General features: G+C 35.9%; 1 long non-coding RNA gene across 1 annotated transcript in view; it reads left to right on the top strand.

Annotated features, from left to right (window-relative positions):
• The first annotated feature begins 223 nt into the window (after window positions 1-223).
• The window catches only part of LOC116787724, a 118,989-nt gene continuing 105,996 nt past the window's right edge, over window positions 224-13,216 (top strand). The window contains exons 1-2 of the long non-coding RNA XR_004357407.1: window positions 224-362; window positions 5,427-5,562. This is a non-coding gene — a long non-coding RNA (uncharacterized LOC116787724). The remainder of the gene's footprint in view (window positions 363-5,426; window positions 5,563-13,216) is intronic.

The raw sequence follows: 13,216 nt of genomic DNA, 5'->3' as shown, positions 1-13,216 counted from the left end.
GGCAGCATAGCAATGGCTGTCCTACTTTGTACTGCTTTGCTAAGAATTGAAATCTGTTACAGGCTTGTATATTCTGGGTGCCTTTTCTCCAGAAGTTCCAAATAGACAGATAAAAATAACTTACCTCCATTTTTAGAGCCAAAAAAGGAAAAAAGGGGTTTTTTTTGTTTTGTTTTGTTTTGTTTTTTTTTAAGGGAATGAAGTGGTACTGCAGGGTATTGCAAGGATAAAGGAATTTTCTGGCATTTGTCACAAAAGCTTGGGTGATAAACTTATCTGTTAGATAAAACTTTCTCCTAGTGTGTCAAATTAAGGAAATGCTCAGGCTGTGTGAATCTGGGAGTCAGCAACTGGTGCATGAGGTAAGATACTACACTATATTTTTTGCCTTCTAGCTGCAGCTGCTGTGTCAGTGCTAGTCAATAGCACAACCTGTTCACCTGCATCCTGTAAAGGACAGAGAGCCATTAAAGGTCTCAGACGTGAGTCTTGCTCAGGAATCAGTGTTAGAAAGTCTACTCTTCCTAGCTGATATAATGCTTTGGTGGTTGGGATTCTCCTCTTGGTACACATTGAAGTTTCACCATAGGTGGCTAAGCAATGGATTAACTGCATTGGAATGAAGAAAACACAATGCTTTCCTGGTCAAGCACTGCTTAAAGATATTATAACATCTCTCTCTTAAATCTTCTTTTCTGTTCATTTCCTTCTGTTACAGTCAGTTTCCACCTGTCTTCCCATTCATTATATCATAAATATTGAGTACACAGGAGAGATTTAACTTGCCTGAGATGGATGACTCTTCTCTTACTTTAGGTTCATCCAAGACCTAAATCTTTTAGCAGCTACCTGTTTGGCATCTCTGCATGTGCATAGTAGCCAGCTGATGGTGTTTTAACTTGTGTCCAAACATATCCACATCTGGTGGAAAAAAAACAAAAACAAACCAACAAACAAACAAGGAAAAAACAGAAAACAACAAACCAAAAACCCAAACCTTTGAGAAACTTTGTCAGAAATTATTGTATTAAATTTAAGGAACTTATTTTTTTCCCATATAGTAATAGTTTGTCTCTCTTTACCTGTTCCATGAATGAAATGAAGCTTGAATATTTGTGAGGGTTTTGCTATCTGTTACTTTTTGCGACTGAAATGTAAACCAGTTTATTCTGTCTCAAAACAAGCAAAGATTTTGACACCAATTTTTGATCTCTGGCTTTACTTACATTTTTTCAGTGAAAGGAGGTTTAAGAAAAAAAAAGTGTCTACTTCTATTGAGTTTTATGTAATATCTTTCTATTTTATTTTTTTCTTGGTTCTGCTACACCTCTACGAAGCAGTCTTATAAAGTTTTTGCACTATTCCCAAATTTCATAATTGTATTTTTTTTTCTTGGCACAATTAAATTCCTTCCACAAGTAGTGACTCTTCTCAGATTTCAAATCCTAAAACCTTGAAACTGTGTGAGGGCATTTTACATGATCTTACCATAGATTTAAACAGCTCAGGTGGCAGCATGATCAAACAATAAATTAGATACATTGAAGACTCAAAATCAAAGCTCAATTAAACTAATTGACATAATTTTTTAAAAAGGAAATGAAATAGAAAAAAGCTTGGTTGATACCAGAATGACTAATAATGCACCCTTAGATTACTCTTGACAAAAAAAGCCAAAGTATCATACCAAAGCAAATTGTCAATGAAAACTGCTAAAATACATAATGCCATCAGTTATTGGGTAACATGTTCTTCCATTTAGTTTAATTTAATACTTTTTCATATTTTCTAGTTTTATGTATTACAAATCCTCCATTCTTTAGGTAAGTTATTCATTTACTTTTTCATAGAACTTGTAATGATAACAGGCTTCTTAATTACTATGTTTTAATATTTTTAATATTTTTTTCAGAGCACTGAAATTTAAGAGATTGGTAAGTTTTTGTGATGAGCTATGATTATACTACCAACCCTTCCTGAAACCTCACTCACTTTGGAAGTTATGTAATTATGTAAGACATAGACAGTTCCTTTCATTTTAAGGAAATGTGAACATTGCCTTGTTCTCTGTCCATCAATATCCAGCTTCTGCTTTCCACAGTCTGACTGCCACCATCCCCTTATCAGACATCTTGACAGTATAATTGGAAATGGGTATCAGTAAGCACAGTAATGTGTCAGGGAAAGCAGCATTTCACCTGAGTCTTTCTTCACAACCTTTCCATTAAAAGGTCATACTTCTACAATCAGATGAAACAAGCATGCTCATTTGTTTCAACAACCCTGGCAGTTGTTTCTAAGCTTCTTTTCATGAAAGCTGAAATTATTGCCTAGCCTATATAACCTTCAGTGATTGTTTCCTTTTAGATCAGTAGCAACATCGTATTTTGAATTTAAACTTGTCTTCTCATGACCAAATGTGATGCAAGGATTAGCATCAGTTATCAGGTTTTGATCAACAAAAAAAAAATAAAATAGAAAACTATTTTGGATGTCTGGGTTCCACAGATCATACAGTGTGTGATTTATTTGTCTATGTCCAAGTTTGAAGTAATATATGTATTTTCTTATTTTGCATAAACAAAGGTTCTAAGTCCAGGAAACTTTTGTCACTATTTCCTTTGTTTTCATTTATAATTTCAGCAATAAAAATATTCAGTGATCAAAACAAACTTCCTGTAAGATTTTTTTTTTTTAATTTCAGAATTAATGCTAAACCTGGATATTCCTTTACCTTTTTCTCTAGAATGTTTTATTTTTTGAGATGAACTATTTTTTTCAGTGAATTATTATATAAATTGTCACTATTGTAGAAATTTTATTTGCTTTTGTTGCACCTCTCTTCTGTTTAAATTTCTTTTCTGATGTTAGATATTCATATACATTGAAATTCAGAATAACATGATTGTTTTTGTTTGTCATGCCAAGAAATGGTCACTTAACGCTATTTGGATATAAACTAGCTTGGATAGTATGCCATCTGCTTTCACAGTAATTACTAAAGAAAAATTGTTAAAAGAAACTGAAATATTATCAGCAAGTCAGCAGCAAGCTAACAGTTTTCACCAAATCCAGTGAAAGATATTGGAATAATTATTTACTCCATGTAGCAAAAACAAAGAAAGAAAATATTTATTCTGGACATCCAGTTTATATCTGTATTTCCCTTTGATATTCAAAATCTCTTCAGACTTTTCTGGTGTGGGTGATATCTGTGATACAAACTTCTGCAAAAACTCCATGTTGCATGGCTCACTTTTCTAGTTCATTTATAATTAAAATGTTATTGAAGAAAATCCATAGAAAATTATTTATCAGAATTCACAATATTTTTAAAGTTTCCACTTAAATTTAAATGTCAAAAATTTACTATTCTATAAGAATGGTTGAGATGGAAAGTGAAAACTAATAATGAATTCTAAAGTAGTATTAAAATTTGGATGAAGAAAATCTAAGCACAGATTCGCTTTTCTTTAGACAGCTTACTTTTGAGAGGAGGCAAAACCATCAGCCTAGGGATCCACCTATCTGTTCCTAATTTCTATTTTGTCCCTTTCCCCTTCTCTTCCCTTTTTACTGTCTCTTTTAATTATACAGATTCTCAATGATACTAAACTTTGCTTGACTACTACAGAAAATCCTATCTGGATTTCATTGGATTCTTTATTAGTTACCTAACCAGGCATTATTAATATAGGCATTTTGTCATCTTTTTCTCTCCTACTCTCTTATGTATTTTATGCTATTGTTGTGGTTTAACCCCAGCCAGCAACCAAGCCCCACACAGCCACTGTCTCTCTCCCCTACCAGTGGGACTGCGGAGAGAATCAGAAGGGTAAAAGTTGGAAAACTCATGGGTTGAGACAAACAGTTTAATAGGGAAGGGAAAAGTCATGAACTCAAGCAAAGCAACATAAGGAATTCATTCACTGCTTCCCATGGGCAGGCAGATGTTCAGACATCACCACGAGAGCAGGGTCCTATTGTGTGTAACAGTGACTATGGAAGGCAAACATCATCTCTCAGAACGTTTCGCCCTTTTCTCCTTCTTCCCCCAGCTTTATATACTGATCATTATCCCATACGGTGTGGAATATCCCTTGGGTCAGTTTGGTGTCCTGACTGTGTCTCCTCACAACCTCCCATGCACCTCCAACTTCCTTACCAGTGTGGCAGTATGAAAGGCAGAAAAGACCTTGGCCCTGTGTAAGCACCGCTCAGCAATAACAAACACATCTCTGTATTATCAAATTAGTGTTCAGCACAAATTCAAAACACAGCCCCGTACTAGCCACTGTGAATAAAATTAACTCTACCCCAGCCAAAATCAGCACACCTGTCTACTAGTTTTCTTCTGGATATTATTCAACCAGAAAAAAAAAATCCCAAATTCTATCAGTGCTTTATTTTGCTCCCAAATTATCCAGCAATTTTCTCTTTACAATGTTTTTCATTATGACTCTTCACTACCGTAAGAGAAGTATATTTTATTGATACTGTTGCTTTGCAAGGAAAGGTACCTTCTATACTTCACCAAATCTGTATACTGCACATTTAACTTTTTTGCCAAACACAGAATTGAAGCATTGCCAGCTGTGGGAAAAAAATTCACAAAGGCAGCAGTAGCAGCAAATATATGAGATGGATACATGAGATATAAGAAGAAGGTGGATATTATTTTCTTTTCAATACTTCCTACAGCATTTAAAAAACAGAGAATTGAAAGACAGTCATCCATCACATTGCATGAAAGAGCTATCAGAGGGTATATGGAGAAAGAAGGATCATGCTGATAATGGGAAAACAGCAGCCAACAGTTGAGATTTATAACCATGACCTACAATGAGCTGCATAGATGCTGGCTTTTCTGCCTCTCTGAAAACTCATATATCTGTAATGTGGTTTCCATCTAATTTTAGAGATGCAGCTGCTCATGGCTTGTTGCAGGATTAACCCTTGTATTTGGAGTGGAAAGAACTTAGCGGTAGAGAAGAGAAAGGAAGGTGAGACAAGGGTCTAATTTGGCACCGGTGAGCAATTTTAACAGTCATTGGGAATAAGACTCATTAGCAAATTTCAAGACAGAAAACATCCAGAAAGGTATAAAAAATAAACCCTTATGGAATTACTGAATTGCTATCTAGTTACAGAATGAGGCAATAAATCTTCTATAGTATTGCCTATTTTAAGAGACAATTTTTTTTTTAATGAACTAAAATTAAAAACTATTGATTTAAAAAAAAAAGAAAATATAAATGAGCTGAACAAGCAATATCTTGTAATGCTGAAGTTATGTCTCTGGTAAATCACTGAACAAAATATTGAAAGAAAACAAACATGAGATCGCTGACATAAATTTATTTGGTGACGTTACAGACATTTCAGCATCCATGTGAAGAAAGCAGTCATGTCTTCTCTCTGCACAGGGCAGATGAGCTAAAAGAAGCTTCTGTCTGCATTGTCACATGGAGTATTGACATTTCAGTACCATAACAGATGCAACTGTTCGCTGACCTTGAAATGTGAGATACTCTCTTAGATATAGAATGCTGAAGGAAACAGGTAAGCATACCTGACTTCATGTCATGTTGGTCTCGAAATTAGTTGAGCCAGAGAGTGTAAACCCATTCTCCAACCAGAATAGCTGTTGTACTCCTATATCAGCTGTGGCAGGTGAAGAGCAAGAAGAGATGAATCTGTAAATTAAGGAGAAACCAAAGCAATTGTGAACCTTTATTAAATGAGGAACAGTAGGAGACTGTGGATAAAGTGTTGGAGGTCAGAGATAGTAAACAAATTTTTAATATGTATTAGTTTTTGGCTGCCTACAAGAGATCATTTGCTTGGTTGTCATGTTGGTGTTCTAAAGCCCAGAAGAAATCTGATGTGGCAGACAAACCAAAGGATAAACTGTCTGTATCTGTTCCCACGGAAGACAAGATATTATTCCATCTTTAAAACAGGCAACTAAAAACTGTTTAAAAAGATCTTCCTGGCAGATAGACTGGATCTCTAATGGTTTTTTAGATTCTTGAGGAACTCTGGTGTTGGAAGGAAAAGAACCTTGATTGATCAAAACTTTAAAAAAAATGCTGCAGGAAACAGTTTTATTTGAGCTCAGATTAAACTTGAGCTGATCAGTTTATCTTTTCACTTCTAACCACTCCAATTTTTAAATCTTCAGATCAATGACAACAATTCTGAAGTTCTTCTTGGTTGAATAAAAATAACAAATTCTGATTAACAGAATTAAACCTAAGTTTAATTAAACATAAGTTTAATTTAAACATAAGTGCTTTATGAGTGAATGAGTTCATCTTGGAGGCCCCATTATAAAAACATGTATTGAATTAAATGTTCATTACATTAGTCATCCTTCACAATTAATTTCTGTCTAACCTGATAATGTATAGACTGGTCTCACAAAGAAACAAATAAATGTGATCAGATTAGATAATTCTGTCATTTCAGTTTCTCTTGTGAATACTGTGCTCCTGTACTGTGTGTCCACGTTACACAGAAATTCAGATAGCATTTTTGGTGGTTTAAAAAGTTTATTATTAGGATTCATGTATAAACAACTTGTCTAGGTGATTTAAATGTTCCTGATTCATCCAGCAAGTCAAAGCATTCAGTGACAAACTTGCACACAGTCATTTGATGATATCTTGAAGTATCATATCAAAATGGACTACACACAATTGGTGTGGTCTGGCTTTTGCAGGTACTTGGAGTGATAAAGGTCCTTTTCTCAACTTTGCTTTTTCTGATATTTAGGTCAGAATGTTTCCATGATATGCGTGAAAGTAGAAATACTTATTGCAATTCTACTGCTAACCAAGTTACCACCTCTGGTCAATGGAAAGAAGCAGGTACTCCTACTGCTAAATTCCATTTATTAAAATGGAATTCTAGATGACTAGGCACATCACATCTAGCTGTCTATGCCTAAAATAACTTCTAAAATTAGGTGATATGGAATCCAATACTTTGATCCTGTTTTGATTATCGCTGGTGATGTGGAAAAAAATCCTAATTTCAGCTTCAAAGTTAATGGTTAGAATACCTTATTTAAAGAGGCAGTATTCAACATCATTTATCTGGAAAACAACAAAAACAAAATTCCAAAATGTCAAAAATCTCACAATCTTCTAAGGCAAAAATCAGGAAGAAAGAAGAAAGCCATATTTATATTTTAAAAGGAATAATTGGTTGATGTTGGTTGCTGCTCCAGGAGGTTCATTGATGCCCTCTGCACAGAAATAGCCATAAACATATGTGCTTATCATGGACTAGTGGTCACTAGTGGTGTCCCCCAGGGATCAGTGTTGGGCCCAGTTCTATTTAATATCTTGATCGATGATTTAGATGAGGGAATTGAGTCCACCATCAACAAATCTGCAAATGACACCAAGTTGAGGGGGAGTGTCGATCTGCTGGAAGGCAGGAGGGCTCTGCAGAGGGACCTGAACAGGCTGGAGAGTTGGGCTGATTCCAATGAGATGAGGTTCAACAAGGTCAAGTGCCGGGTCCTGCACTTTGGCCACAACAACCCCACACAGCACTACAGGCTGTGCAAAGAGTGGCTGGAGAACAGTCAGGTAGAAAGGGACCTGGGAGTTTGGATTGACAGGAAGCTGAACATGACCCAGTAGTGTGCCCAGGGGGCCAAGAAGGCCAATGGCATCCTGTATCAGGAACAGTGTGGCCAACAGATCCAGGGAAGTGATTCTTCCCCTGTACTCAGTGCTGGTGAGGCCACATCTGGAGTCCTGTATTCAGTTCTGGACCCCTCAGTTCAGGAAGGATATTGAGGCGCTGGAGCAGGTCCAGAGAAGAGCAACGGTAACACTCGTTAATGTTGTTACAATCCACTAATTTCAAGAAATTCCAGTTTTATACCTCGGTCCACAAAAGCGGAGAGGGGAAAAGGTTTGAGTCTACCTGGAGCAAGATTAAGACACAATCGAGGTCAGATACTGGTAACCAAAATGATAATTCTCTCTTGTTCTCTATTAAGGAAAAACAAGAAAGGAGGAAAACAGGAAAGTAGGAAAAAGGGGAAGGATGACTACAAAAAGTAAATAGTCACCACTCTGTGGATCCCACAGCGCCCCAAAAGTCCACTTATCTTCCGTGGATCAGTGGGGAGAGCTCTATATGAGCTTACCAAGTGAGCCTTTTTTTACATTGGCTAAACGGTGTGCTTTGCAATAACACTTCAGCAATCTTGCCCAAGCCTGGGCACATTCACCCCATAGTATCAATTTTGACCACTTGATATAGGCACGGGTGTCTACGCAATGGTTGCGTGCTACCCTTAAAACTACAAGTTGAATCACACAATGTTACCTTATTCAGGTAAAAGGTAAATGCACAGTCTGTAGGCTGTGGTTAACTGAACATCCTGTTATTGCAATGGTCTCCTGATTGCAAATTTCTGTAACAGCAAAGCAACTTGCCTTCTACTGTTCGAGCCATGGCAGAATATATGTTGCTTTACAGCAGTTAGCAGTTTAAGCAATGTCAGAACATATATTGCTTCTTACCCGTTCTATACAAATATACAGTTTTTAAGTAGTTAGCTAGATCTTCTAAGAACTTGAAATGTCTTTTCACAGTTATACATCCTGTGTGTTCAGTTCATGATATTTATCTCTTATATTTGTATGAAAGAGTATTATGTATATAAATAAAAATACATTTATAGATATAATATTTTATATGTTGTTATTGCACAATATCAGAGGTCTAGGATGTATACTTTGACTATTTCTTTTGATGCAGTACGGATCTTTGGCTCAACTGTCTGTTATCTAGCTGCCTGTAAATCACAAATCGAAATTACCTTAGCTACACAGCTAACATAATTGCCCTTCATATTCTTCAGATCTATATAACATTCCTTAATTCTGTATACACTATAGGAGCAGATACAAAATTACTGATGGATTTCCACAGGTCAGTGTGTGTCTGGCTTGTTTTGTATTTCAAGTTTTTATTCCATGTTCCAATCTTTGATTTTGACTTTTATGATACCTTCCATTTGCATAGCATCGGGTTTTCATCTAGTTTTGAATGACGAAAACAACCTCCAGTACTTTTCACTGTTTACCAGTAAAATGATATAGACTCAATTTCATAATCTCTGGCTTTGTCTTTAAAATTCACCAATAAACCTTACTGTTTACTCTAAATTCTGCTGGATTTGTAAGTTCAAAATGTTACTTCTGCGGAATGGAATCAAATTCAAATAACATTCCCTAGAAAGGTGTGGAGTCATTTTCTCCACTGAGACCTCCCCTCAGAAACTGTAATTTAAATCATTATCTCCAGATTTGCCACTGGCTCCTTTTTAATGATTCATTCTTTACAGAGATCAGAGACTTTCCACATCTTTTAAAGTTATAGGGTTATAACCAAAATTAACAATTAAAAATTTCTTATACACTCTCAAAGTTCCTCAACGGAAGCAAATAGGCTCTACATAACTCTACAGCAATAGAAAACCAATGTTATTTTTCTTTCTTCTCTACTCTAAAATCTGTACAAGAAAATGAAGGATAAGGAGTTCCTGGAGCAGGTCCAGTGGAGGGCAACAAAGATGATTAAGGGACTGGAGCATCTCACTTATAAGGTAACGCTGAGGGAGCTGTACCTGTTCAACCTTGAGAAGAGATGACTGAGAGAGGCCCTCATCAATATATATAAATGTCTGAAGGGAGGGTATCAAGAGGATGGAGCCAGGCTCTTGGTGGTGCCAAGCAGCAGGACAAGAGGCAATGGGCAGAATCTGATGCACAGGAATTTCCACCTGAATATAAGGAAGAACTTTTTACTGTGCAGGTGGCTGAGCACCAGCACATGCTGTCCAGAGAAGCTGAGGAGCCTTCCGCACTGGAGGTATTCAAGAACCACCTGGATGCAATGCTGTGCAACGTGCTCTAGGATGACCCTGTTTGAGCAGAGAGGTTGGACCAGATGACCCACTGTAGACCCTTCCAACCTCATGCATTCTGTGATATGATATGCCTAAAACTCATGTCTCAGGAGATGGACGTTGGATATAGTAGAAATGTTAATACCAAGGGAAAAGTTTGCCTTCAGTGTTTGTTTGGAAACATTATGGAAGGCTTTGATTTATTACATAATGGTAATTTTTTTTCTCATTGACTTCAGTTATGAATTGGGAGTAGCAAAAAGCTTGAAGTGAATCAGCATTTTCCTCATAGGGACCTCACCTAACTTCTGTGGAGATCAAAAATAAGAAAAATGTTTTCCCGTGTCACCACTGCCTTGGGGGAGGGGAAAGAGATAAAAACAAATCTATTTTAATTTTTGTCCACAAAATTAATGAATTTTGTCTTTAATGTCTGTCACTAGAAGTAGTCTCTGTATATATGATGTTTCTAAGACTCACTCCTTCTGCAATACATTACCTCAAACTGAGACTGTTCTTAAATGAAAGATGCTTTGGTTAGAATTTTAAAACTATTGTTTACAATAGTTTTAATTGTTTACATTGTTGTTTACAATGGAACACATTGCATTTTCTTTCACAGAAATTTTAGTTGTAATTATACTAGTTTGTAATTTAAAAATAAATATTTAAGGAATATTAGTCTGTATATCTAAATATAGACTTTTTCAGGCTTTCAGAATAAATGCTTTTATTCATCACTATTTTTGTATCTCATACTAGTGACCTCCAGGACAAAAGGATTTCAAGCATTCTAGTTATTCTGTTGAAATACTCTGCAAAAATATTACTGTGCTGTGTTGAAAATGATAATACATGGGGATAAGTGGGGTCCATTATCAAATGCATTGCATATTATCACAAAAGAGATGAGGTGCAATGTTTCCTAGCTTTCTTACAATTAATTCTTTTTCAAATTATTTCGACTTACAACAGACCTCTAAAAGAGAACTTTCAATATTTCATTGGACATCTGCAAGTGTGAGTTTTTTAAAAAGTACACTGACAGTGAATATCTAATATGACACTCAAATAAAATAAAATTCTTTTGGACAAAATGTTGGTATCTTGTAAGGATGTAGGAGAAATCCACTGCTAGTGTCTTGCATGAGTGAAAGCAAGTGAAATCTTTACACACAAAAGTTGGCAAAAAAATGACACAATTCCTTCTTTATTAGTAGCAGTATCTGTTGTGCCCATTTTGCTATTCCTTAAAGGAGCAGACATAGGATTGACATTCTCTCACTTAACCTTTAACATAAAGGAGTTGAATATCTAGTCTCAAGAGGTAGCCTAGATAACTAATTAAGGTTCACCCTATGTTGTGACACAATAGATTCCTCCCTGGAGTTGCTTATCTCTTGGCTTTGATGTACTAAACCAGGCAATACGAATGACAGCCACAATACAGGTTATTTATATGAAATTTCTAGTCCTCTTCACTGGAGTTCATGCTCCTCTCTGTGCTGTAAAAACATTTACTGCATTTATTCTTGCTGCTATTCTTATTTGTATTTTTGATTTCTAATTCAGAGAATAATAATCAGCATATTAATCTCTAAACATTTTATTCCTTTTTTTTAATACAACCTTTATCAGCTTCTGGGCATTCTATTTGTTCTTAATTGCCATAAGGATAGGTTAAATAAATTTATTTATATTTTATTTTCCATTTAGCACCTGAAAACATAATATTAAAAGCCAACATACAGTGCCACTCTAAATCTTGTAGTACAGATATATATTTTCACTAAAATCCATAACTAATTTTGCCTTATAAATTAAATGGATGATGTGTTGATTTTGCTGCATGTGTTGCATGTGAAATTTTGTAGAAAAGGGTAAATATGAGTATTTTGATCAGCTTCAAATTATTTTTAGTTGCACTTTAAGAGAAAAATAATTAAAAACATGTATTGCAAGATTTCAGTTTCAAGGAAAACTAATGAAGGTCCTCTCCATATATTCCCCTGTTCCCATGACGTTCACAGAGTGTTCTGGTTTGGAAGGGATCCATAAAGATCATCAAAGTCCGAATCCCAAGACCTGTTGCTCTTGTTCTGAAGAACACCTGGCTTACACCTAAACTCAGCAGATGACTTCATCTCTTTTTGAGGCCCAAGACCATCTGTACAGTATTCTGCAGAGCTTGTATGTAAAAACACCCTAGGGTAGAAACAGACCTTAGAAATTCCTGGAATGGATTGCTCATACCTACCTAATACAGAGTTTGAACCAGGTTTCCACCGAATCTGTGTTACAGTCCTGTGGTCCTAAGCTGATCTGTCTTGTGTAGCTTTTCAGTTCAAATGAACTGAAATAATGTGAAGTTTGTTTAACTTCTCACCAGACTGCTTTGGCTTATTTCTAAATATTTCCTCACCCTGGGGCACAGTCTTCTGGTTGCTCCCAGTTGAGCATGAGCATGTCCCTGCAACCTCCTCAGGCTGAGATACCCCAGGGGGTCTTGTTTGTTTGACAGGGACCCCCTGAGTTTGCCAAATATTTCCCATAGAGGCACTGGCAGAGCTCAAACTCTACCAGGAGTCCAGCAGCACTGGCTTAACTGGGCTTAATCCATAGAGGAACTGAAGCCTAGGGTAATGTGATCTCCTGGATTCTCACTGTGTTAAACTATAAGGTAGGTAAATATCTTCTGCGATAAGAATCAAAGAACTTCTGATGAATCAAAGAAAAAATTTTAAGAACTTGAATATTATGCTTAAAAAGTTGTAATGCCCAAGGAATCCAGTCTGTTTGACACACAATTAGAAGTGATACACTGAAGTTAGAAGAACAGTGAATTTTCAATTAGGCATCTAAAATTCTAGTTCTCACACGACTGTGCTAAACATAACTATTGGCTCTAGATGTAGTTTCCTTTTTGAGCTAGAATTTTCAGATCAGAACAGTTAAATTAGGAACAGATGCAAAAAGGTGCATTTGTTTGTTCAGTGATCACTCAAACACAAATACAATAATATGGGATGTGAGAGAAGGTGCTAACTAGCTAATTGTGATTCTGATGATGGTTTTGGTACATTCATAATTGTATAAGCAAGTAATTGACTTTGTATTGTATATTATTACTTTTATCATCAGTACATCAGAGACAGATAAATTTTCCATCTGTCTCTATAATATTCCCAAGCGTGTCTTTAGTAGGAAAAAACATTCTTGTTTTTTATTAATTTGCCTCTACTGGTTTCTAATTACAATCTTTATCATTTTCATTTA

The sequence above is a fragment of the Chiroxiphia lanceolata genome, chromosome 5 (genome assembly GCF_009829145.1).
Source record: "Chiroxiphia lanceolata isolate bChiLan1 chromosome 5, bChiLan1.pri, whole genome shotgun sequence".
Lineage (NCBI taxonomy): Eukaryota > Metazoa > Chordata > Aves > Passeriformes > Pipridae > Chiroxiphia > Chiroxiphia lanceolata.
Note: the sequence above shows the minus strand (reverse complement) of the source record. Positions and strands in the feature narration are given on the sequence as shown.